The sequence below is a fragment of the Anolis sagrei genome, chromosome 4, assembly GCF_037176765.1.
Source record: "Anolis sagrei isolate rAnoSag1 chromosome 4, rAnoSag1.mat, whole genome shotgun sequence".
NCBI lineage: Eukaryota > Metazoa > Chordata > Lepidosauria > Squamata > Dactyloidae > Anolis > Anolis sagrei.
In genome coordinates, this window is record NC_090024.1 from 84,149,489 (window position 1) to 84,175,800 (window position 26,312).

Genomic DNA, 26,312 nt, shown 5'->3' on the forward strand with positions numbered 1-26,312 from the left:
GTCAGGTCATTATAGCCTATGGCCAAAAATCACTTTCTGCCAGCATCAACTCTTTAAAGTAGTTCATTACAAATACCCAATAACTTGTAACTGACTCTTTTTAGAAAAAGGTTTGCCATATTCCAACCTCTCAAGTCTTGTCATTTAATTTGCACATTATGTAAATTGTTACAATGATGTATATTTTTATTGACATTCTAATTATGCAAACTTAGCAAATTAATAATCTATTTTTTCATCAGTGTGTATCATTTTTATAGTAGCTTATGAGAAAACTAGCAATGTTTCACAGGCAGCATAACCCCCTCAGTGTCACCTACCCACATTTGACAAAATGTGTTATCTCTGAAGATATACTAAGGACTTCATAACATTGTTCAGGTCCTGGTGCCAATTTGTCAGCCTCTGTGGTGAATCGGTGGGGCAAGCCTGGCACCTTGCAACTCACACATGATACAGCGATGCTTCCCCATCACATATGAGAAACATCACTGCACAGCTTGTCCTCATAGTAGAGGCTTCCGTGTTGACAGTGCAGCATCCTACCATGTTGCCACCCAAGGCTGTAGCTGGGGGGGGCAGGGGTTTAACTCCCCCCCCCCTGAAATTTTTCAAGTTACAAAAATGATTTTCTCATAAATTTTAACTGTTTAACCAAATCCCCATGCTAAGTCTATGAGAAGCAAACATTAAATTGATTTAATTAACTATTTAAAATATAGAATGAACCATACTATTAAAATTATTTTTTGTAATGGAAATACTCTTCCTGATTCACTCATTTTTTTTTCACCACCACCTCCCAAATTTTTTCTGGCTATAGCACTGCTGCCACCCCAGTTGCCCAATGGACCTCCACTAGAAGTGAGGTTACATCATGTGATGGGCAGGGTGGAGCTCTAGTTCCCAACTGGGCTGCAGCATCCTAGGATGCTAAATATTAGTTGTGAGATGAGGCCAGTCCTCCACAGGATTCTGTGTTATGCTTCCAGTGAAAGTTACTGGAATTCTCAACCAGATCACTCTAATGCTTCAAGAAATTTAAAACCCTAGGATTCTTTCATATGCAGCCATGCCAGTTCAAGTGGAATCACAGATGTATAACTGTGTAGTGTGAAAAGACTCTTAGAGTTTGTGCATAACTAACATGCATTCAGTAGATATAAAAGTTTAAAAGGCACAAACATATTAAACATAGATTGAAATTAAACTCAGCCCCATGCCAAAAAAAGTAGAATACAAACGTGGTAAAGGGAAATAAGAAGAATAAAGGGCATGCTGCTATTCTTCAATATTGCTACTGAAATAATATAGAGATTGGGTTGTTGTAGGTTTTTTTGGGCTATATGGCCATGTTCTAGAGGCATTCTCTCCTGACGTTTCACCTGCATCTATGGCAAGCATCCTCAGAGGTAGTGAGGTCTTTAAATTAAATATAGAGATTATATAGCAACTTACTCAGATGAACAAGAAATGTAATTTAAGGACCTCATCACATGGCTAAAAATAAGTGTCCTGGGATGCTTAGAGCCTTCTTTGGCTCCATTCCCAATGGGGTAAAAGCATTGCCAGATGGTTTCCCTGCAACACAGGAAGCTTCCCTTGTTGTGCTGACTCCAACTGAGCCAGCATGCAGCCTCCGCATGAGGGCAACACTTTCCCCATGTGGTGGGAAAAGCATCATAAGAGGAAACTGCATGTAGGGTGACAGATTTGCTCCACTGCCCCCTCTTTCCTCTCCGGTTGCCAGGTGAACTGAGACACTTTGCCTGGCATTTATGATAAGGTAGTAAGTTAAGATGGGACTAGATTGATAAAGCATTTGGAAGGAGACTCATATTGGTAGGCTGGCTGAAAGCAAAACACAATTGACAGTAAATGCAAGATGACCACAAATCACTACCAAGACTTCAGAAACCTGTTACACAGAACCTACCTTGATATGCTGCTGAGATGTGTAGCTTTTTATAGGACACTAGAACTGTCAAAGATCAAAGTCCCATTCTCCTATTTTTTCCACCCAGGAATAATCTTTTTGTATTGTTATTCCCACAAATCAATCCAAAATAATAAAGAATAATTCTGTTCTGATCTAGATCTGTCTAAAACAATCTGACTCAGACCAGCAAGCAGGGCCTGGTTGAACAAGTTTATTTTATTTATTTATTTAGTACACTTGTATACCGCTAATATCTCAGCCTGTGCGGCGACTCATTGCGGTTTACAACATATTTAAAAATACAATATTCACTTTAAAAATATAAAATAAAATATAAAAATACATACATATACATACATAGTATTGGGCCACCAATACAGACCGGAACATCTCATAGTTAAAGTTGTAATCCAATTCGTTATCCTTGATTGCTAGTCCATGATCAAAACATCATCACATCGGAATTAGTTGAAAACTTGCTCGAACATCCAAGTTTTCAGTTTTTTCCGAAATGCCATTAGCGAGGTGGCTGATCTTATTTCAGTAGGGAGGGCATTCCAAAGCCGGGGGGCCACCACAGAAAAGGCCCTATCTCTCGTTCCCGCAAGCCGCACTTGTGAAGCAGGCGGGATGGAGAGAAGGGCTTCTCCTGAAGATCTTAGGGTCCTGGTGGGCTGATAGGCTGAGATACGTTCGGATAGGTATGTAGGGCCAGAACCGTTTAGGGCTTTAAAGGTCAAAGCCAGCACTTTGAATTGGGCTCGGTAGCTAATCGGTAGCCAGTGGAGCTGGTACAGCAGAGGAGTTGTATGCTCCCTGCGCCCTGCTCCTGTTAATACCATGGCTGCCGCCCGTTGGACTAATTGGAGCTTCCGGGCCGTCTTCAAAGGCAACCCCACGTAGAGAGCGTTGCAGTAGTCAAGGCGGGATGTAACCAGAGCGTGGACTACCGTGGCCAAGTCAGACTTCCCAAGGTATGGTCGCAGTTGGCGCACGAGTCTTAACTGTGCGAATGCTCCCCTGGTCACCGCCGAAACCTGGGGATCCAGGCTCAGCGATGAGTCCAGGATCACACCCAAACTGCGAACCTGTGTCTTCAGGGGGAGTGCGACCCCGTCTAACACAGGCTGTAACCCTATACCCTGTTCGGCCCTGCGACTGACCAGGAGTACCTCTGTCTTGTCTGGATTCAATTTCAATTTGTTTGCCCCCATCCAGACCGTCACAGCGGCCAAGCACCGGTTCAGGACCTCGACAGCCTCCTTAGTAGCGGGTGGGAAGGAGTGACAGAGCTGGACATCATCTGCGTACAGATGACACCGCACCCCGAAACTCCGGATGATCTCGCCCAGCGGCTTCATGTAGATGTTAAACAACATGGGGGACAGTATTGAACCCTGAGGAACCCCACAAAACAAAGGTTGTGGGGTAGAACAGGAGTCCCCCAGTGACACCTTCTGAGACCGACCCTCGAGGAATGACCGGAGCCACTGCAGAGCAGTACCTCCGAGACCCATTCCCGCGAGGCGTCCCAGAAGGATACCGTGGTCGACGGTATCGAAGGCCGCTGAGAGGTCGAGTAGCACCAACAGGGACACACTCCCCCTGTCGAGCTCCCGACGGAGATCATCCACTAAGGCGACCAAGGCTGTCTCGGTACCGTGTCCCGGCCTAAAGCCAGACTGTGCCGGGTCTAGATAATCCGTGTCTACCAAGAATGCCTGGAGTTGTGAGGCCACCACACGTTCCATGACTTTGCCCAAAAAGGGAAGATTGGAAACAGGCCGATAGTTTACCAATTGAGTGGGGTCCAGTGATGGTTTCTTCAACAGCGGTTTTATCACAGCTTGCTTTAAGCTGGCTGGAAAAATGCCTTCCCGAAGGGAGGCATTAACCACCACCTTAACCCACTCGGCCAATCCCCCTCTGGCCTCCTTTAGAAGCCAGGATGGGCAGGGGTCTAGGATGCATGTGGTAGCTCTCATTCCTCCAAGCACCTTGTCCACATCCTCGGTTTGAACCAATTGAAATGAATCCATCAAAATCGGACAAGCAGATGCTCGTGTTACATCCTCAGAGACTGCCGTTAATATGGTGTCCAGTCCAGAGCGGATCAAAGCGACTTTGTCTGTAAAGAACCGAGCAAAAGCTTCACAGCGAGCTGCCGCGTCATCAGGGCACCCATCCTGAATGGTGGGTTTTAAAAGGCCTCTGACAACTCGGAACAGTTCAGCCGGACGGTTCTTTGCAGACGCAATAGTGGCCGCAAAGAAAGTTTTCTTTGCGGCTCTTATTGCCGCGGCATATGACCTTAAAAAGGACACAAACCATGTTCGGTTTGGCTCGCTCGGATCCGAACGCCACACGCTCTCTAGTTCCCTCTTCTTTCGCTTCAACACCGCCAGCTCCTCAGTAAACCAAGGAGCTGGTTTAGTTCGGCTACTTGAGAGGGGACGTTCTGGAGCGATCGTGTCTATTGCCCTGGTCATCTCCCCATTCCAGAGAGCGACCAGGGCATCAACAGGATCACCAACCGAGGTGGCGGGGAAATCCCCAAGAGCCATCAGGAATCCTTCCGGATCCATAAGCCTCCTGGGGCGGACCAATTTAATAGGTCCTCCACCTCTGCGGAGGTTAGGGGGCGCAGTAAGTCTAAAGCTGACCAGGTGGTGGTCGGTCCATGGCAACGGAGAGATGGATAACTCCTCAACACCGCCACCTTCCTCCCATCCCTGGCAGAAAACCAAGTCCAATGTATGTCCAGCACTGTGGGTGGGGCCAGATACTTGTTGGGACAGACCCATGGTCGCCATGGTAGACATGAAGTCCTGAGCCGCTCCCGTTAGGGCAGCCTCGGCGTGGACGTTGAAGTCCCCCAGCACAAGCAGCCGTTGGGACTCCAATGCCAGGTCCGAGACTACCCCCGCTAGCTCAGGTAGGGAGACTGTAGTGCAGCGAGGTGGACGGTACACTAGCAGAATCCCTAATCTGTCCCGGTCACCCACCCTCAGGTGGACGCATTCAAAATTTGTTGACTGCGGGATGGGGGTCCTGGTCAGAGAAATGGAATCTCTATAGACTACTGCAACCCCGCCTCCCCGCCCTCCGGATCTCGGTTGATGCTGCACAGAGAACCCGGGTGGACAAAGCTGGGTCAAGTTTACACCTCCAGCTTCGTCCAGCCAGGTCTCTGTGATGCACGCCAGATCTGCCCGTTCATCCAGGATTAAATCCTGGATGAAAGTTGTTTTACCATTGACAGATCTGGCGTTCAACAGCACCACTTTCAATCCTGAGGGACCGCCATCCTGGTTACACCTACTTACCGTATCAGGAGACCGATTTGGGATTACTAATGTTGTTCCACGTTCCCTAGGCCGAATTAAAGGTCTCCTTTTCCCGTATCTCCCCTTCCCCACCACGACTTCTATGGGGGCTCCTCGGTTAACGGAAGCCTCTCCCTCCTCCATGACGCATTTGATACTTATAATAATAAACCAAGGATCATTGCGGTTTGCATGCCATGTTACAGTTTCAGTTTGCCATAGCTTTGCCTTCCAAGTGGTCTTCGGTCCTGTTAGGCTGTATTCGAGTTCCCTCGTGCTATTCCATTTCCTCTTACCCACATATGCAATTAGCAACCAAATTAACAGATGCCAAGAAGTAGATGGTGGCATGAGTAGTAATTGTTAAGCACAGTCAGGGCAGGGTTAAGCTGTTGAAATACAGATGGAAACTTATTTCAGCACAACACAGTAGAACAACAAATAAATGCGATGGCTTAAATTAACCCAAGGTGTTAACTAAAGTGCGTCATGGAGGCCTGATTCAACACTAGCTGTATCAATCGAATTAAAGTGCTATAGTTGGTTAAGTGCACAAAGAAGTAGTTTAAAGTGCTAATGGCATAAAGTGCAAGTTGCACACCCCCACTTTCAGTGAAATGTGTCTTTGTAGTATTTAGCCTCAATGAATATTGCAAGGGTTATATCACATGTGAGAAACAATACGGTATACAAGATGACCCTATATCTGTGAGGATACATTCTAAGCCAGATTGTAGTCATGTGAAACCATGCATATGACCAAATGCCGTTAAGTTATCTTACTTCTGTTCCCAGCAATATCAGAGTTTTGTTGAAGCAGGCTAGGTCCTCTAAAGCAACACAATGATAACTTCTGGGGATGTATGTCATACAATCACCTGGTGAACCAAGCAAATTCCTATAGAGAGCATCCCTCACCCCACTCCGGGCATTTGTAACCACAGATATAAGCTCACAGTTACCAGGGGGGGGTGGGGGTGGGGGGTGTCTTACTGCAGTTATTTGATCAGAGTTCAAGTCATTGCTTGCTCATGGAAATTCAATGGGTAGTCCCAGGGCACATCTTCACTGACCATTTAGGACAGAGAAGAAGTGGATCAGTCCAGTAACAGCTACACACCTCCTGGTGCTGATCCATGGTGATGCTGGTCAAGGCCATCTTAACTCAGCTTTGCTCCAGTATTCAGGCTTTCCCCTGACTTATGGGCAGTGAGAGCAGTTGAGCCAGTTCCCAACTGGAACCAAATGCAAATTTCCTGACTGCCATTTATTTATTTATTTATTTGCAGTATTTATTTTCCACCCTTCTCACGCTGCAGGGCACTCAGGGCGGATTACAACGCACATATACATGGCAGGCATTCAATGCCATTTAGACATACAATATATACAATCAGACACAGAAGCAATTTAACATTCCAGATTTTTCTGGATTCATGAGGGTATGCTTGATTCCGACTACAGGGAGAGCTGCCACTTCACCTTCTATCCATGATACCGAGTCCTTTGATGGAATACTTCTTCATTCTTACGCATGTTGCTGGAAGGTTTTATGGTGTCACAAATTAGTTAAATTAGCCTCTCTGCATAAAGCGGTACCTACATTTCCTACTTGACAGATGCAACTGTCTTTCAGGTTCTATAGGTCGACACGACAATGAGCTAGACTAATGGCTGGAAGCTCATTCCGACGTGGGATGGCTTTGAACTCATGACTTCTTGGTCAGTAGTGATTTAATGCAGCTGACTTCTAGCTAGCTGGACCACAGCCCGGTCCATCCCATATTCTCTGGACCTAGGCATGATACAGTGCCTATCTTTTCCCTGTCACTCATCCTGATGTCAGTTGCCTTCAGATGGTGAGTACCTGAAAAGTTGGCTTTTCTGCAGAGGCAGGTGGTACTGATGTTCTACCACTTTCCTAACATGAATGTGGAAAAATGGGGGGGGGGGGGGCAGACCCTGGGATTCTAAGATGCATCCATGACTCTAAGATGCATCCAATTTTTAGAGTTATTTATGAGGGGAGGGAAGTGTGTCTTAGAATCAAAGAAATGTGGTAGATGGATGGACTGAGATTACATAAATCATACATGACTTTATGGCACACAAAACAATATAGTATTATACTGCACACTTAAAGGGCTGGCTTATATTATGACTTCTTCTGATACCTCATAAGTGTATATTGATGCAACAACAAGGGGGAGAGAAGGAGAGTGTGTATTATTCTCACGATTCTTTTTGATATTTAACATACTTTTGAGAAATGTAAAAGTGGAGCAGTAAAACGCAATAATTAGTTGCTCTTGGGATGTATAACTGTAATGATTCCTTTTCTAAATAAGCCCTCAAACTCTACCCAATATGAAGAAAACTATCATATTGAGAGAAACATTTAAATACCAACCATCTCAAATAAAGCAACCTTACCTGTATTACACTATCTCAGTTAGCTTTTTTTTTCTCCCTGCAGAGTCACCATTTATGAGTGTCTGGGCTAATGAGCTAAAACTCTGGTGACCATAAAACTGAAATATAATTGTGACATTAAAGATGCCTATATTTGAACTTAATTATTAATTAATTTAATGAGAGAATAGGAGGGTGGCATAAAACTGCTAATTAAATGGCTCTGTAAAACTGCAGGCAGCAGAGGATTTACCAAATGATAAATCCCATAACAGTATTTTGGCTGTATCAATATTCTGTGAATATACTATATACACAAGGTCCTTGGCTGTGTGATGTTCACGGGGAAACCAGTGTGACAGCCATATAGAGCAAATTAAAATGAAGGGCATCAAAATCCTCTATGGCGCCCACCTTGAAGATGTTCTTAGCATGACTCTTCTTGAACAGCAGTAGTTGAAATCAGTTAAATAAAGTTTGAAATTGCATTTTTTTAAAAAAAAAAAGTAAATAAATTGGCTGGTCTACTAACCTGAAGCCATTTCCTACTTTCTTTCCACCTCTGAATATGCCTTGCTTAAGAAAATCCCATGAAATTCATGGAGTTGACTTGAATGTAACTTGAAGACACAGATGCATAATCTATATAAATAAAAAATGTAATATTCATTTGTGGGATTAACATAACTCAGCAACCACTGGAGCAATTGACACCAAATTTGGGCACAATACACCTGTCAGGCCAACAATGACCATCACTTATAAAAACACTGAAATACACAGAAGAAGAGACTTAAGAAGCCAATTTTTTTTAAAAAAATATGTTGCAAAACATGCACAAAACACATATACATAGACTGGGCCACAGCAACGTGGAGCAGGGGGTGGCTAGTATTACTATAAAGGTGATGTCTCCTCTATACATTTATCAAAATGTGTACTTAGTTCTATGAATCTCAAGCCTTGAGGTCATTTCTTTAATGCCGTGGATGAGTTTCTACAGGTCACTCATGAAATACACCTGTCCAAAAATTCCTCTAACTTTGGAAAGGAAAATATCATATTCACATAGATCATGGTATCCACATTACTGTCCATACATTGGAGGCCATTCCAGATACACACTTTGCCAATATATGAAAAAATAAGAGCTTGGAAAAGTTACCTTTTTTAAAAAAAGACTGCAACCCCCAGTGGCCATGCTGTCTATGAGATCTTGGGAATTGTAGTCCAAGAGGAACTTCTCCTAGACCACGTGTGCAATATGGCATCTAGTCAAATCCCATTGGAACCAACCCAATTGCAGATTGAAGAGAAACAAAGCAGCCCTTGTGTGATTCGTGAAGCTAAATGCAAGCAAACATTTTGGTGTATAATTGTTGGGACTTTGTTTTAAAATTTATAATCAGCCTTTTGTCAGGCTTCCCATAACATACTGTAAGCATGGATGACATTTCATTGCAGCAAGGCAAAGATCATGGCCTTCATTATATAAATAAATGCATGCTAGGAAAGAGAAAGAAAATTCCTCCCTTTTGCTATTTAATCTAATTTAGTTGAAAATGTCAGAAGAATACATTCAAAAGGATACTTCACCTGAGCAGTAGTGAAGTATTAGTGATCATCAGCAATCTGAAGAAAAAAGAAGAGTATTTTTAAAGAAGGGATGACATTTTCAGAGTATATTTGTAAGGAAATGGATCCTTGTTTCCGATCTCTGTTGGTCACTACTACTTCCCTACTATTCAGCTGAAGTGTCCTTATCAATAAATTATTTTGACAAGCACAACTAAATGAAGAGAATATTACTTGGAGTATTTCTAGGAAAAATATGGAGAGAGCTCCCATGTTTCTGTTCTATAGTGATTTCTTTTACACGTATGAAAATGGCTTAAAATTGTTTAGATTTCCAAAGGCAGCTTGGTCAAGCTGAAATTTATAATTTCCCCCAGTGAAATACTAATTTTTGAGGTAGGAGTGTGAACTATCAAACAATATTCAGATTATTCAAGCAATATATGTAGCTTTTGCCATTTTTCCAATGCTTGTTTGTGGCATTCTCAAATAATTTCCTCAGAAGATATGACCACATGGATCTAGAATCTGTTTATCCAAACAGGTATTCGAAGTGGAGACTTTGCAAAAGGAAGTATATAGACTTATCCTATATGTATGGGTCTCACAGTTCTGATGTGGTTAACAATTATTTACAGAAGCACCCTAACGTCCATCCGCTAGCAAAATGTCTCTTTCAAATTTTGAGTTCCACAGAAAAAAATCTTTGTTCCCACTCACAGAATATATTGTTGCTTTAGGATTCTGTTCTACATTAACTATAGAAATCAGTTGTCTATTAGGGCTGTGAACAGATCTGTTTTTCAAAAGGGGCTCTGGATGATTCAGAATTTTCAGCTGTTAGATCAGCCATAATGACATGGGCAGAGCAGACATATTTTTTGTAGCCAAATCAAAACACGCAGCTGCCAAAAGTGGCTGTTTTCAGTTTCTTTCAGTTACACATGGCGACCACAGAAGCAGCTCATGCATGGGTTTCCATGTGAGGCTGTGAGTCTTGTTGCCTGCCTGAGCCAATCAGAAGAAAAAAGCTGCTCATGTGCTAGCTAGCTCCATGTTCTATCTACTCTTAGGATTACAATGTTTTTAGATTGGACTATGGGCAGGCTCTGGACGGGGCAGTTGGTTATTGAATCAAACTCGGATATGGCTATATGGCTAATAATAATGTTTTAAATGATTTTTAACTTAATGGTTTATTTACTGTGCAATGTTTTTATTGTACTGTGTTGTATGTTGCCAGCATCGAATAGCTGCCATTGTAAGCCACCCTGAGTTCCCCCTCAGGGGTAACTTACTTACTTAGGTGATCCCTCATTGGCCAAGTAGGATAGTCTTCCAGGATCAGAATTCTTGTGAGTCTGTAGGTGGCTCTGGAGCCCTATTCTTGATCTGCATCTTCTTCCGCAGTGAGGGCATTAGTTTCCAGGTGGAAGGCGGTCTCAATCGGAGTTGGCTTGACGCGCCTTCCTCTTGGCATGTTTCTCTCTTTCACCCTCCATGGACAGGGTAGAAATGTTTGAAATAATACTAATAATAAATAACATAATTTCACTTGATTTTGGACTCAATTCCAATCTTTTTCTTTGACACTTTCATTTATTTTTCTTAGTTTCTTATCTTTTATTCCGTTTTTAAATTATTTCAGTAGGGAAGTGAAAGTGGGTATGCACTTACTTTTCTCTGTACTGAGTCCTGCACCTTTCCCACCCCCCTCCAAAAATATCCAGTCCTTTTGTCTTTTCATTCACCTCTTTGGATGAGGACCCTTCCACACAGCCATATAGTCCAGAATATCAAGTCAGAAAATCCCACAATATTTGCTTTGAACTGGTTATCTGAGGGCCATTCCACACAGCCCTATATCCCAGAATATCAATGTAGAAAATCCCACAATATCTGCTTTGAACTGGGTTATCTGAGTCCACACTCAGATAATGTGGGATTTTCTGCATTGATATTCTGGGATATAAGGTTGTGTAGAAGGGCCCCAGGTCCACACTGGCATGTATTCCAGTTCAAAATACATTTATTTCCCTCCCCTGCCCTATCTTCTGGCTGATGTACTCCTGCCCCGGGTCACCTAGCTTGTGTGTGCATGTGTGCCCTCTGTCTTGTGTACTCTTGCACCAGTCTAATACTGCAGCCTTCTTCCCCAAAAAAAATGTTAATAAAAAAAATTAAAAAATGATTATAAAAAGTCCCTGTAAGTTGTTTGCCGTTTCTCTTCAACTCTCTCTTGTATTTTTATTGTGGCTTCCATGTGTGCACATTGGGGAAGGCTAAACAATAATCTCATGCGGGACTTGGAACAGTTACTTTTTTGCAGGCAAGGACAGAATCCATTGTCCATGCCTGCATGGCTAATGTAGTCCAGAAGAGTAATTTTTTCTCCAGTTGTCCTGTTTTAGCAAGCATGTTTCCACAAAGGCAAGAATTCCACTTTCTGGAACATTAACTCACATGAAAGAGCCCTGCCTGCATGCAGTGTTCTGTTTCTGAACATGATGAAAAATGGAGCTTTGCAACATAGGAACAATCTAGATCCAAAGTTTTCATTTCCAAACAGTGTCATCCTTTAAGAGTATCTTTCTTCAAATGAATTGAGAGAATAAACATAAATAAACATAAAAATTAATGAAAGGAAATAACGCCTCACTTCTTTCCTCCTCAGTTCTCTCTAATCAATTCTGTTTTTGTTTACAAATATTTGATGGGATTAGTTTGAATTTATTTCTTACATTAAATATAGGGAAACAGTCACCCTTCTCCACAATGTACTGCATGGAGAATGGCAAATGCACTTCAGCTACTAAGCAAACTGCCATGATGTAGATATAGATCTACATTCTATATATTGATATAGAATCATAGAGTTGGAAGGCCGCACTCCAACCACCTTCTGTTATGCCGGAATGAACAATCAAAGCTCTCCTAACAGATGGCCATCCGAACTCTGCTTAAAAACCTCCAAAGGAAAACTCCACCACACTCCATGGTAGTGTATTCCATTACAAAACAGTTTTTACTATCAGGAAGATCTTCCTAATATTCAAGCAAAATTTGACTCCATTGCTCCCTCTCTCTGGAGCAGCAGAAAACAAGTGGCCTCCATCATCAATATGTGAGCTGTAGTTTGGTGGGTCAACAACACTATCTAGCAGATAAGGTGAACAACTTTGATTCTAAGGGCCCTTCCACATAGGCCCTATATCCCAGGATCTAATCCCAAGTTTTCTCTTTATCCCAGGTTATCTAACAGTGCAGACTCATATAATCCAGTCTAAAGCAGAAAACCTGGGATCAGATCTTGAGAAATAGGGCCTGCATGGAAAGATACTAAGGGCCCTTCCACACAATCCTATATCCCCGAATATCAAGGCAGAAAATCCCACATTTTCTCAGTGAGGATGCAGATAAACCAGCTCAAAGCAGATATTGCGGGATTTTCTGCCTTGATATTCTGGGACATAGGGCTTTGTGGAAGGGCCCTAAGAGATTCAGAAGTGTTGCCTAAGGCTGCAGACCTAACGGGACTTTCTGGGGAAGGAAATTTGCCTCTTCCCCCAAGGGGGAAGCTTGGAAAGTAGATCCAGCCAGATATACTTTCCAGAGGGGGCAGAGCAACAAGACTGGCTTCCACCCCTTCTCCCCTCAGTCTGAAGAAGACGTCGACCCACCCTCCTGTCTCTAACAGTATAATTTAGGTCACCGACAGGGGCCAGGTAGGAATCCCCCCCCCCCATGTTCTAGTGGTTTTTTTCACCTACCCTATACTGTTAAAAGGCAAAGTTGGAATTGATTGGCGGTTAAATAAGCATTGGTGAAATTAGAAAGAAAAATACATTTTGGCATACACCAATGCAACCTTGGCTCAGGTCATGGACGAAAACCCTCACTGGTAGTTATTATAGCCAAGTGGAGACATACAGAAATGATCAAACGAGATATTCTGACCTCAAATTCCTTGGGCAGAATGGTCGTTAAGTGGCTATGCAAGTTCATCCAGGATTATTCCATCCAGAGACCTGATGTTTCGCCCAGTTGCAGCCGGGGGTAGAACGGGACTGGAACACTATCTCGGCTTTTATTTCTCACCAAATTCTAGACACTTTAGGTTTAGTTGAAACTCAATTCCGAGTTTAAATAGGTAACATTTAATAAAGTTGCCCTAGTTTACTCCATATTGTGTCTGTGTCTCTTATTTTGGGGGTCGTTAGGCAACTATATATTCCTGGCTGAAAGCAAAGCCCAGTTCACATATATGTATTGCTATACTACGTGGGCTTGAATGGGCACATGGGTCATAATGGGTTTAGCGCCAATGTAAGAATAGAGCCTTTGACATTTTGCACTGCAATCACAGGGCATATTTCTGAGCAAGTAACATCCTGCTGTTCAGCAACTCCAATTTCCCTTAATATATTGTAGTGTTAATTTTGGCTGGTGGTTTTGTGTCTTTGTGTTTTACGGAACCATCCCGAGTACATTAATCCCCCATAAAAAATAAATGACTTCTATGAGAAAGCACTTTCATAGTCAGGAGTGTTAGTACGAGCAGCTGGAGTATGAAGCATTCAGAATACATGTGTGCCAGTTTTGCATAAACAAACTGTTCCTTGATGCTTCCTCTAATATTTTTTGGCTTCTGCGTGCTTCCTAGTTGTGCATGCAATAGCTGTGATGCTCTACTTACTGGAGTCCTTTTCACACTGAAATAAGAGGTAGAGGATGGAAATGCAAGAGTATATTTTATGTGTCATAAGAGGAAACAAAAAGCCCCCTCTCACATATGACATGGAGGTTTTAGTTGTGATTCTTGGCAAGCAAAATAGAAAGGGGAGAGAGGGAAACAAATGCCAGACAAAACAAATCTCCCCCTCTTTCCCAATAGATAGCACCCACCACTAGTGTATTTTCTGAAAGCTGCCCAAGTAAAACTATTTATTTTAACTAAAGTAATCAAGATTAATGTCAGCAGTTATGACACACGCTGTTTGCTAAAGAACACATAGAACAATCGCTCAAGGCAAGCTTCATTAAGAAATCAGATAAAATTAGTAAAACTGATTATATTTCAAAACTCAGTTGCAGCAGCCGTGGTAGCAGCTCAAATTGCCGTTCAGGAGACTCCAATTAACACAATTGGTCTTGTTCACAATCAGCTTTTGTAATCTCATTAGCCTATTATATTTTAATCATTGGGATAACTACACAACCAAATTCACTCCATTTAGTTGTTGCTCTCTCGCCACATCCCACCTTTTAGCATAGTGACGAATGCTCAAAACACAGAGATTTTGCTGCGAGGTCCCCCCCCCCCCCCCCCGGGGAATGACACACACACAACACATCATAACATAGACTCAATCTGGTTTACACATGAGTGCCATGTATTTGGTAACTGTGGCCACAGGACAGGGTGCACAGGGGCTCAGTAACAGCAGGCATCTAACTGGGCATTAATTGACGAAGGTTTCAGTGGCTAGCTAGACAATACTGTGACTTGGGAAGCTAAGTCTGAATTATAGACATAACTTACAAAGGCAAACAGTGAGGATGTACTCCATAAATACCCATGCACACAGGCACATCTATGCTGTGTGGCTCCACAGAGCGGTGCCTTGTTGTGGAGATATTGCCCCTTGTTGAAACACAAAGCATTTTGTCCTTTAGGTATCTGGCAGTCTGCAAATACCTTATGGTACCAGTGTTTCATTGATATTGAGCATTGCTTGCTGCAATGAGATTATGTTCTATTGATGGGAACTGGGGTGTAACACAGCTCTCTACAGAAAGCAATAGGCTGTCCTATTTCCCAGCTGCAAACACTATGTATTTTTATGAACTGCCTCTATCTTGCACACCAGGAACGCTTCTGTGGCTAAAGCCATAATAGGATTTTCCTAAATGATATAGAAATACAAATACCCTGATGGAGCATTCTCATTCTCTCTCTCCCTCTCTCTCCCTCTCTCTCCCTCTCCCCCACCCACCCCCAGTTTATTTAAGCAGGCAGGATTTTCCTCCCATCTTTTGAAAGCCCATTTTCAATTTCCTATTTTCCCTCATGAGCACTTCCTGCAAAGGTGTCAATATGCACTAATTGTGTTCTGCTTGGCTCACCAGCAAATCAAAGCGGCAAACAGAATGGGCCAATATGCATTCAAATCCCTTTACTTGCCAGCATCTATCTCAGCTGGAAAAGATATGCAAAAGCAAATATCTCTATGCTGGGAAAATCAGGATTCCTTTTGCTGACCTCAAACAGAAGTGATGTAGACAGTATTCATTTGAGACTTTTACTTCCTAAAGAGACATCTGTGAGATGATTTCAATACAGTTTTTGCAGCTCATATCTTGGAAATGTGTTGCTTTAGAGAATATAACAAGAAATAATACCACAATACAAGCAGAAGAGGAGATATTATAATCACATTAGGAGGTTGCTCAGCCAGACCTTGCTAGCACCAAAGCAAATCTAGCGGTTCACTTAGGCCAAAGAGCAGAAAATATGCTCAGTGATGCTCTACACTTCAAACCATGGCAAATCAGAATCAATAATTCCGCTATTTAATGGGAGCACAGCAACAATCCAAGCCAATATGTGTTTCTCTGTGCAGAGGGAAGAAAAGATACCATCAAAGCATGCACCCTTTCATTAGAAATATTCCTGTTATGCAGTGGAGCATTTCAGTCTGGGCAGACTCTGTTTTTCTTCATTATTAATGCTAATATCATCTATATTGGTATTTATGTTGCAAGACACATATTCAGACTTCTGGTCGAAGTTTGAGGCGAATAGCATCAGGATGCTGTATGATATTACCTGTGGTCTGTGGCAATAGTCATCATCTTAGTTTTCTCAAAATGCAATGCTGTCAGAATTCCTTTTTTCCAGGGTACTCCACTGTATGTATGTATGTATGTATGCATGTATGTATGTATGCATGTATGTATGTAAACAAAGCTATGCTGTCAGAATTCCTTTTTTCCAGGGTACTCCACTGTATGTATGTATGTATGTATGTATGCATGTATGTATGTATGTATGTATGTATGTAAACAAAGCTATGATGGTCATAGGGGAAAATTATTCAATTGAATACAATGCGTTAGTAGAATGAATGTGGTCATTTATTTATTTGTTTGTTTGTTTGTTTACAGCTTTTATATTCCACCCTTCTCACCCCACAGGGGACTCAGGGCGGATTACAGTGTACACATATATGGCAAACATTCAATGCCAATTTTTGACATACAAACATATACAGACATACACAGAGGCTATTTAACTTTTTTCTGGCTGCCAGGGGAGCTGTCGTTTTCATCGTCCATCTGCGACGCTGATGAAGCACTTCCACATTCCCCACATGCTTCCCCGCTGGAATGCTTTGCCGGAGTCTTCTTTATGGCCTCATAAATCAATTAATTTAGCCTCCCCACACTTTAAGGTGGTACCTTATTTTCCTACTTGACAGATGCAACTGTCTTTTGGATTGCAAAGGTCGACAACGGGCTACACAATTGGTTGGAAACCCACTCCAACCCGGGCTGGCTTCGAACTCATGACCTTGTGTTCTTAATGCAGCTGACACTCAGCCAGCTGCGCCACAATCCCGGTGCTTATTTAGATAGATATAGTACCAATCTCAATTGGGTTGTCAACACAGCACAGTGAAAGCATGATGATGTTGGTGACGATGTGGACAATGGACCAGGCCAAAACTGACCGAGTTCAGTTGTTCTGATGCTCACTTAGTTTTAGGATACTTCGGATATTTCTATAATATCCCACAGTTTGGTAAAATTTTATTGTGATATATGAAAAAAGAAACATGCAATGAAATTCAATAATCAAAATGCAAGTATTATTTCTCCAATCCCACCACCTCCTCATTCTCACCCATGAACCACCGCACATGACTTCCAACACCACACCATATGGAACTAGTATCTAACTAAAACCTGTCCTTATCTTTACATTAATAATTTTTTCCTATAATATTCCCCAACTTTGCTTAAAGTGAAGCAAAGTAAGGTTAAGAGCAAAAATCTTAAGATACTTACATAAATCCCACATCCATTTGAAAACCGCCAATGCTGGATCTGGGGTTAGTATGTATTTCCCACCATACAGACAGAACTTTAGACATGAGTGAATACTTACTTACAAAACCAAAAAGAGAGCAACACCTTCTGGTTGTCTTTCTATCATTCTCTGCTGGTTGAGGTTACTTCTTTCAAGCACTTATGCTCAGCTCCCAACAGAATCTTCCAGTTTGGGCTGAATCTTGATGATATGTGTGTATGTGTATATATATATATATATATATATATATATATATATATATATATAACACAATGCTACTTTACAGCATATCTAGTAGATGGGTCCATTTGTAAGTTACAAATCATCTTTTCATTTCTAACCTTTTTCTGCCAAGTCTACCACAGTTTGCTCTTGAGGTTTCAGAAGGGAATTTCAGGAAGCCAATGAGATGTTTTATTTAAACCCAATTGTCCTTGGCTATATATATCAGTATGTGAGTCTAAATACTCTAAGCAGTGGTTCTCAAGCTGTAGGTCCCAAGATAATTTGGCTTTCAACTCCCAGAAATCCTAACAGCTGGTAAAGTAGCTGGGATTTCTGGGAGTTGTAGGCCAAAAGACCTGGGGACCCATAGGTTGAGATCCACTGCAGAGTCTAAAGGTACCAGATATGTTTGGTTTTGGAAGCTAAGCAGTGTCAGTACTTGAAGACCACCAATAAAGATCAGATGTTGTCGACTATTTTCAGAGGAAAAAACTGGCGAAACCACAATTATTCCTTGTCTAAGAAGCCCTATGCAATTCATGGAGACACCATAAGTTGGCAGTCAACTTGAAGGCATATTCACTCAGACAGTCATAGTATTCTCAGAGCCTACCTTTTATTAAATCATCCAGAAGACAATGTTTAAAAAGTTGTGATGATAAGCACCATTGCTTGAGGAAAGGGGAAAACAGCATCACCTTGGAATATCATGCTTCCCATTTCCCAGATCCATCTTACATTCCCCAGTTAAGCACCATCCATAATAATACCTAATAGTATTTTCTAAGCTCAGCCAGGGAAAGGAAATGGGGTTGTTATCTATCAAAGCACATTTTAGTTTTTGACAAGTAAAAAGCAGCATGGGGAATGCAGCAAGGCTGCAATGAAAGCCTAAAAAGAAAACTCATATAACATCTGGTGTCATTTATCCCCTGTTGGCCTTTCATAGTATGATATGATGAGCTTGTTCTGATTTAGGATCAGATGATCTGGTTTGAAAGAGGGCAGAAAGTGTGTGGGGGAGGAAACAGTCAGTCTGGCAGCAAATGGGGGAATACAAAATCTGCTCAAATAATTGGAAACACGACAGATTTTCCTTAACTGATGCCACTGGCGTCTTCGTTTATCTATCCCTCTCAGCTGAATTTGTTAAGTGCATTATCTTATTGGTTTTAAAGTTTTCATCTCACTTATTTGCAGGGGGGAAACGTGAACAAATCAGTCATGATGGATTGCCTAATTTTCCTGGGCTGAATAAACCCAGTTTTATAAGACTGTTGATTCCTGGGTTATTAGTTAATAGAAACATTTATCAATTTCTGTACAAAACAAAAAAGAACATAAAAGTCCTACACACACAACCAACCAACCAACATAAAATCGATTGCATTAGAAACCTCCTTCCGGGTCAGCACATAATAACCAGTGTTGGATATTCTTATGGTAATTGCATCATTCTAGGGAGGCCTGAGTAAAAATAATAATCAGTTTCTCGTTTTTTTTTCTTTCCATTCCTTTCCTTTCCTAGATATATGCAAAACCTGGTCCAAGTGAAAGGATATCATTAGATCAACAATTACACCAAAGAGCCTTTGATCAGAAGATGTGGAGGAGAAAGAGAAAGGCCATTTCCTCTATAACATGCATGGTGGTAGTGTCTATGCCTCATTTCTTCAACTATGAATGAGGTGTTAGATTTTACAATCCTACTTGCTACTGATAATGAACAGAAGAATGACTGTTAATTGGTGTGTAGGGTAATGTTGGTGGTAATATTTCTTTTAACTTCAATTCATCATTTGCAGGTGACTGATCGCTTGAAATGGGAAAAGTACAGGTCCACCTGGTAAGATATCCCTGGGAAGCAGTTTTCTCTAAAGCTTTCCCTTTGGGCAACTTTTTAGAAATGCATATTTTATTGTAGTTTATATCACTGATTTACCTGAAGTGTAGAAACAAGAAGACAAAAAATGAGCATTGATACTTCGAAAAGAAGTCTGTCACCCAATAAAATTTCCCTAGCAATGCAGAACGTGAGATATGGAAAATCATTTACACATAGAACTCACATATTTGCTGGACTCGCGTTCCAGGAAAGGGGGCATATGGATAATGCAGATGAACACAGGAACTGGGGAAAAAACTAATAACTTTATGCAATCTGAAAACCCTAGAAGTCATAGAAAACCAGAGAAAATGTATAGATTGAAAATATATTGGGGGGGGGGATCCTCCATCATAAACGCCAGTTTATGTTTAATTATATATCAGGATATGTTTCCAAACAGAATATTTCAGCATCTCTCTGAGAATCTGGCATAAGTCTGATATCATTGTGATAATAATAGAGACAGTTTCATACAAAAGCTTGCTGCATGTACCTTCATTCCCTTGCACACTCACTTTTCAACAGGGTGTAGCCATGACCTGAACCTATGTTACATATCAATTAATATCCATGTTTATAGCAAACAATAGAATTCTAAAAACATGTGGCCAATCAAAATGGACACAGTCAAATATGACAATCAGCAACGTTCATGTGAGACAACAAGCAAAAGGTTTGCTATAAGTTTTCTAGGCTGTATGGTCATGTTCTAGAAGCATTCTCTCCTGATGTTCTGCCCACATTTATGGCAGGCATCCTCAGAGGTTGTGAGGTCTGTTGGAAACTAAACAGAGGTTGTGAGGTCTGTTGGAAAATAAACAAGTGGAGTTTATACTTTTGTGGAATGTCCAGGGTGGGCATATATTTTATTCCATAGATATATAAACTCCACTTGCCTAGTTTCCAACACACCTGAATTATCAGGAGAGATTGCTTGTGGAACATGGCTATATAGCCTGGAAAACTCTCAGCAACCTAGTGATTCCGGCCATGAAAGCCTTCAACAACACATTGAACAAGCAAGAGACCTGTATAAAATAACAGGAGACATGATAGATGCTCTTGATATTTGTAGCGGGAGGTAAAGAGAAGGCAAGGTGAAGCAGACTGATGAAAGACATTTGAAAGTACCTGGAACTTGACAGAGCCAGAGTGCCACTCACTGGGTCCCACTACATCAGTGGTTCTCAACCTGGAGGTCGGGACCCCTGGAGGGGTCGCGAGGGGGTGTCAGAAGGGTCGCCAAAGACCATCACAGACAGTATTTTCTGTTGGTCATGGGAGTTCTGTGTGGGAAGTTTGGCCTAATTCTATCGTTGGTGGGCTTCTGAATGCTCTTTGGTTGTAGGTGAACTATAAATCCAGGCAACTACAACTCCCAAATGTCAAGGTCTATTTTCCTCGAACTTCAACAGTGTTCACATTTGGGCATATTGAGTATCCGTGCCAAGTTTGGTCTATACCTATCATTGTTTGAGCCCACAGTGCTCTCTGGATGTAGGCGCACCTCAACTCCAAAACTCAAGGTCAATGCCCACCAAACCCTTCCAGTATTTTCTGTTGGTCATGGGAGTTCTGTGTGCCAAGTTTGGTTCAATTCCATTGTTGGTGGGGTTCAGAATGCTCTTTGTTTGCAGGTTAACTGCAAATCCCAGCAACTACAACTCCCAAATGACAAAATCAATCTCTCCGCCAATCCCACCAGTATTCAAATTTGGGCATACCGGGTATTTGTGCCAAATTTGCTCCAGTGAATGAAAATACATCCTGCAGATCATTATTTACATGGTGATTCATAATGTTAGGGTTATGGTTGGGAGTCACCACAACATGAGGAACTGTATTAAGGGGTCGCAGCATTAGGAAGGTTGAGAACCACTGCACTACATCCTGGCAGTGGAAGACAATAAAAGGTAAAGAGATAGGCTGACTGGCAACCAGACTTTTTACTACAAGTGATGTTAATTTTATTATTGTGCAGAAATAGGGAAAACTGCCAATAAGGTCAATGCCAGCAAGATAGTTCCATGTTCATGCCTAAATTGGCTGCAGAACTGTATTGCAGGTAAGATCACTTAACATTTTTTGCATCATGGCTGGGAGCACAATGCAATATATGTATATGTATGTGTGTAACTGTAGGTAGTTCGGTGAAACACCGACACACTTTGAGAGAGAAGGCATAAGACATTGGAAAACTACCATTCCCAGAATTTCATAGCATTGAACCATGGCAGTTAAGGTGACGTCAAACTGCATTAATTCTACAGTGGAGATCAGGTGTGGACAAACTTCTGCCTTCTAAGGTGGTTTGGACTTCAACTCCCACAATCCTTAACAGCTGGTAAACTGCCTGGGATTTCTGGGAATTGAAGTCCAAAACAGCTGGAGGGCCAAAGTTTGCCTATGCCTGGTATAGATGCACCCAAGGATTACAAGGTAGCCCTGTTTGTTATTCAGCTTCACTACTGGATTTCCTCCATACTTAATGTTTTATTATTCCAAAAACAAAAACTAAACAGTCATTGCATCTGCAAGCAAACAGCCTCTCTTATGAAAGGCGCTAGGCTTTATGTGAGGTTGAATTCTAGTCACTGGGTTGTTGTAGGTTTTTCCGAGCTATATGGCCATGTTCTAGAGGCATTTTCTCCTGGCCATATAGCCCGGAAAAACCTACAACAACCCAGTGATTCCGGCCATGAAAGCCTTCGATAATACATTGAATTCTAGCCATATTAGATGTAAGCCTGATTCATATTGGGAAGTATTTGACTCACAATTTTGGCTTTGGTTAAATCTTGTGCATATCCCTAGCTTTTACTGTTCATTGCTTCATGTGAAATATAGATGACCATGAGTTCAATAAAAGGTTCTGAAAAAGAAATGCTCGATGCCCATGCAGTTTGGACATTATGAAGCAGCAACAACAAAATCACCCATGATAACTTTGATTTTGCGATTGGATGCATCTCCATCACCAAGCTCTACCTCTCTGCAGTATGTCTCAAAATTTCAGGTGAATGGTTTTAACCTCTGTTGCAATGATACATTTCCTTCAGAACAAAAATTAAGGTTTTTTTTAAAAAAAGAATCTTTTATGCAAGTAGACTTTGCTGTTGAATGTTATCTTTTGTTAGTTCAAAGGTTTCTGAAGATATAAATTCTTCTCAACTGCCCTGAGGTGGTGGGAATGTAAATTGAATACTTTACAATTTGTAGACTGTTCCTGCAGTAAAGTGCATCTCCTCCATGAGCAAGTGTTTGGGGATTTTTCAGTTACTGTAGTCTGAAACTCTGAGAGATTCTTTAGGGTAGAAAAAGCTCCTTCTCAAAGTTGAGTCACTGATGTTCAAATTCGTTGCCAACGGCATTATCATGATCTTGTGCTCCAGATTTTACTAAACTTGGGGGAGGGGGAGGGATTGGCCTATTTCATCACAGGAAGGAGGGACCTCTCCCACCTCCACTATTACCATCAAAGTCTATGACTTTTATGCCAGAAGGATGAGACATATGACTAAATGCCTTATTTAGATCAGGGATTAAGAACCAGAATACATCACAACCTGCTTATCTACAAATTAAATATCCACAGCTTCACTTGCTCCAAAAATTATTCACTCAAAAGTGTTTGTTGGACTCTCCGGGACCTCTTGTGTGATACTCTGGTATTCTTCTGTCTGAAGCATGCTACAGATCAGCACTAGAGGACTTAAAGAGGCTCACAAATAGATGTGTTTGTTGGTTTCTAGATCCTCCAGTTTTGTTTTATAGTGTATTGCCAACCCAAGTTTGTCATTTCTAAAAAATGCAGGCACCTGCTGCCAGGGACAGCTGATGTTTCCCATGTCAATGGACTGGCGAATCTAGTCTGGATTTTAGCCAGAACTTTAAAGGGTCTTTCCAAAATAGGACAGAGCACCCAGGGCAGTTTTTTTACAGTTTGGACTAAAGAAAGGATTCACTGTCCTACTGAGATGGAAGCTACTGCCTGCCACTTGTTGATGCTGAAAAGCAAAAGTGGTTCAGCATCGCATTTCCTCATGTATTTGTATAAAAAGTAGTAGTGCATGACCCATGTAATGATGATGATGTACTGCATGTCTCCATCAAAGTCTGTTCTTGGGTAATTCAAGGAAATAATGATACAATTTCAGGAAGACACAAAGTAAGTTATATTAGTTGGATGCGGAGCACTAGATACAGTAGGAGACCCATATCTTCTTTACTTTTGAAGATATGTGGCTCTTTTGAAAATGCAGAGGAAATTCACATTACTAAGGCTGTAGCATGTCTGAGCACCATGCAAATTAAAAACTATTAAATTATTGGTAAACAAAAGAACCAAGTCACTCATGAACATGCTAAAAATCAGATTTTCTGAACTGTAGTTATCTAAAAACCCAAATTAGTTTACATCTGGATGTCATTCCTACAGGTAGGCTGAAATAGATTTGCTTGAATATTTTTAGTATGGTCATTGAAGAATGTAAATTTGCTCCAAATCAGTGGTACTCCTATCTCAGTGGCTAACTACAGTCTAAGGATGAGTGGGCCAACTAATGCAAGAATTGGGGAGATGGAATAGCTTTCAGAAAGCACGTAGTCAGCAAGACATAAGGACCCAATTTGCAACCAAACACAAATGCACTAGAGGGTATGTTTGGTCTTCAGCTCATTACCCTGTTAATTGCTATAGGCACCATTGGGGATAAGGAGGAAAGAAGCATTAGCACTGTGCACAGGAGTAAGCATTGAGCAGAGCAAAACTTTTCCACCAGGTTTTGCAACATGGAAACTTAACCAATTCTGATCCCTCTAAACAACTGCCCGGGACGACTTTCACTGAGAGGAAATCAGTATGCAGTTTGAATGAGTCGAGGGCATTGCTATCAACTTTTCTGGTAACCCAGAATATATTAAAATGACATGGATGATCACAATATGATGCCACAATCTACTTTTATGAAAAGAACAAGTTTGTAGTTCAGTTGTTCATTATGGGATTCCAGAAGTTCTAGTCCTTATCATGAGAACTCTTTCATATGATGGTAACAGTAACAATTATTTTCTTGATCACCCATGTTTGTATTTTCTAATTGGAAAACATTTTCCAATTAGATTGGATTGTGCTTTCTAAATGGAAGTCCTTGGCCTGACCACAGAATGATTTCAAAAATCTCAAAAAAAAGTCATTTTTGTGCATTTTAAAAGTTGTTTTTCATACTTTGGAACCGAAAAAAATATTTTGGCAAACCCCACACCCCATCCCATCCCTTCCTTTTATGTTAAAAATAATACTGGTTTCTGCACAGACATGTTGGGTCATTTTCTCAAGGGCTCATCTCAGTATGTGGAGACACCATCATCAACAATGAGAAAAACTATGTGTAAACTTGACATCCTTCCTCAAAGATAAATTAGTAGCACCATTGAGCAAATGGTGAAGGGCTGAGGTTGGGAATATTTAGGCTGAAGGAATAATGATGTTCCATGGTGACCTCAATGAAGTATTATAAACAGAAGGCCCAAAATAAGCATTATCCTACTTCTGTGATACGTCAGTACCTATAAATGAACCAAGTACAGCTGGTATCTGGGTTTCTGTGTAATTTCTTTTAGAATGTGCTTCTTTCCATATATCTAGAATTATTTAGTCACAGGAATTATCCACCTTAATCCAGGGCAGGATTAGGCAACTTTGATCCTGTATTACATTCCTACCGTGCAGGCACCCATTTTTGTTAACATTTAACACTCCAGATTACCGAAGTGCTGAGTTCCCCCGTTTCCTGTGCCTGTCAGTATTTCTTCTCACTCATGCCTGGCTTTGCAAAGATGACATAAGCAGTAGCCCTGGCAACCATCCCAGTGATCTTGAGCTCAGCTCCAGTAGAAAGCCAATTGCAGTCGCCCAGCATATTTCCAGTGTATCAGACAGACGTAGGCTCAGCTTAATCTTGTTAGCGCCAATGAGGCAGTTTTCAAACATTTCGGCAAATCGAATCATCCCTAAGGACCGCAAGTTAGAGGAGCAGAGGTGGAAAGTGGGGAGGGGGACAAAGGAGGCGGGGGGGAGAGGATAACCATCTAAGGTGGGATTAAAGCCAGGCATGCTTGCATTTCCAGCCTCCCTCCTTCTCTTAACCTGTCAGCAAGCCTGTTCTGTTAACACACTGCTTTTCTTTTCTCTAGCAGCCCTCTCCACCTCCCTTTTCTCTCTGCCTCCATTGGAAAACTCAAAGCCAAGCCCGCAATGGACAGCGACAAATGGAACAGCTCATCTATCTGCGGAAAGAAGCCTCTTTGATGGTTCCCCAGTGGATGTAATTGTGCTCATTACTGCCCATTTACATTTCATCACTCGATTATCACAAATGCCTCATTACAGTTGATAAGGGTTTTGCCATTGAGCTGCTTGCTAACTATTTATTTCTGAGCCTCACTGTCATCGGTAGAGAGACCGGGAAGGGAAGGGGTGAGGAGGAAGCCAAGAGGAATGGCTGAAGGGGGGAGGAGGAAGAGGAGGTGAAAAAAGGTCTCCTATCAGATTTTATTAAAGGCTGTGATTTAAATCGATATTTAATAAAGTGGCTCCTGCCATGTAACACCTGCAATTCCCCATGCGGTCCAGGATCATGAATCTGAGAGTCCCACTGAAGCTTGCAAGCATAACTCAATTGGGCATTGTGCGCCAGTCTGGCACCTGTGTCCCCGAGCACAGGGCCTCAGAGGTAATAGGTTTACGAGCCAATGAGCAGACCTGATAGGTTTTAAATGGATTAAGTAGGTGTCTGTGGCCTAGTGAGGAATACATCAGGAGAAAAATACAATAAGTCTGCATAAACAGAGGAC

At 41.6% G+C, this 26,312-nt stretch overlaps 1 long non-coding RNA gene across 2 annotated transcripts in view; it reads left to right on the forward strand.

The window, feature by feature from the left end:
* The window catches only part of LOC137096807 (uncharacterized), a 34,602-nt gene extending 8,528 nt beyond the window's left edge, over positions 1 to 26,074 (forward strand). Inside the window, exons 2-4 of one of the 2 annotated variants that reach the window (XR_010909735.1) lie at positions 19,098 to 19,257; positions 19,375 to 19,415; positions 25,653 to 26,074. This is a non-coding gene — a long non-coding RNA (uncharacterized lncRNA). Of the gene's footprint in view, positions 1 to 19,097; positions 19,416 to 25,652 lie in introns of both variants that reach the window. The other variant, XR_010909734.1, reaches the window with a different exon arrangement.
* Positions 26,075 to 26,312: the final 238 nt, after the last annotated feature.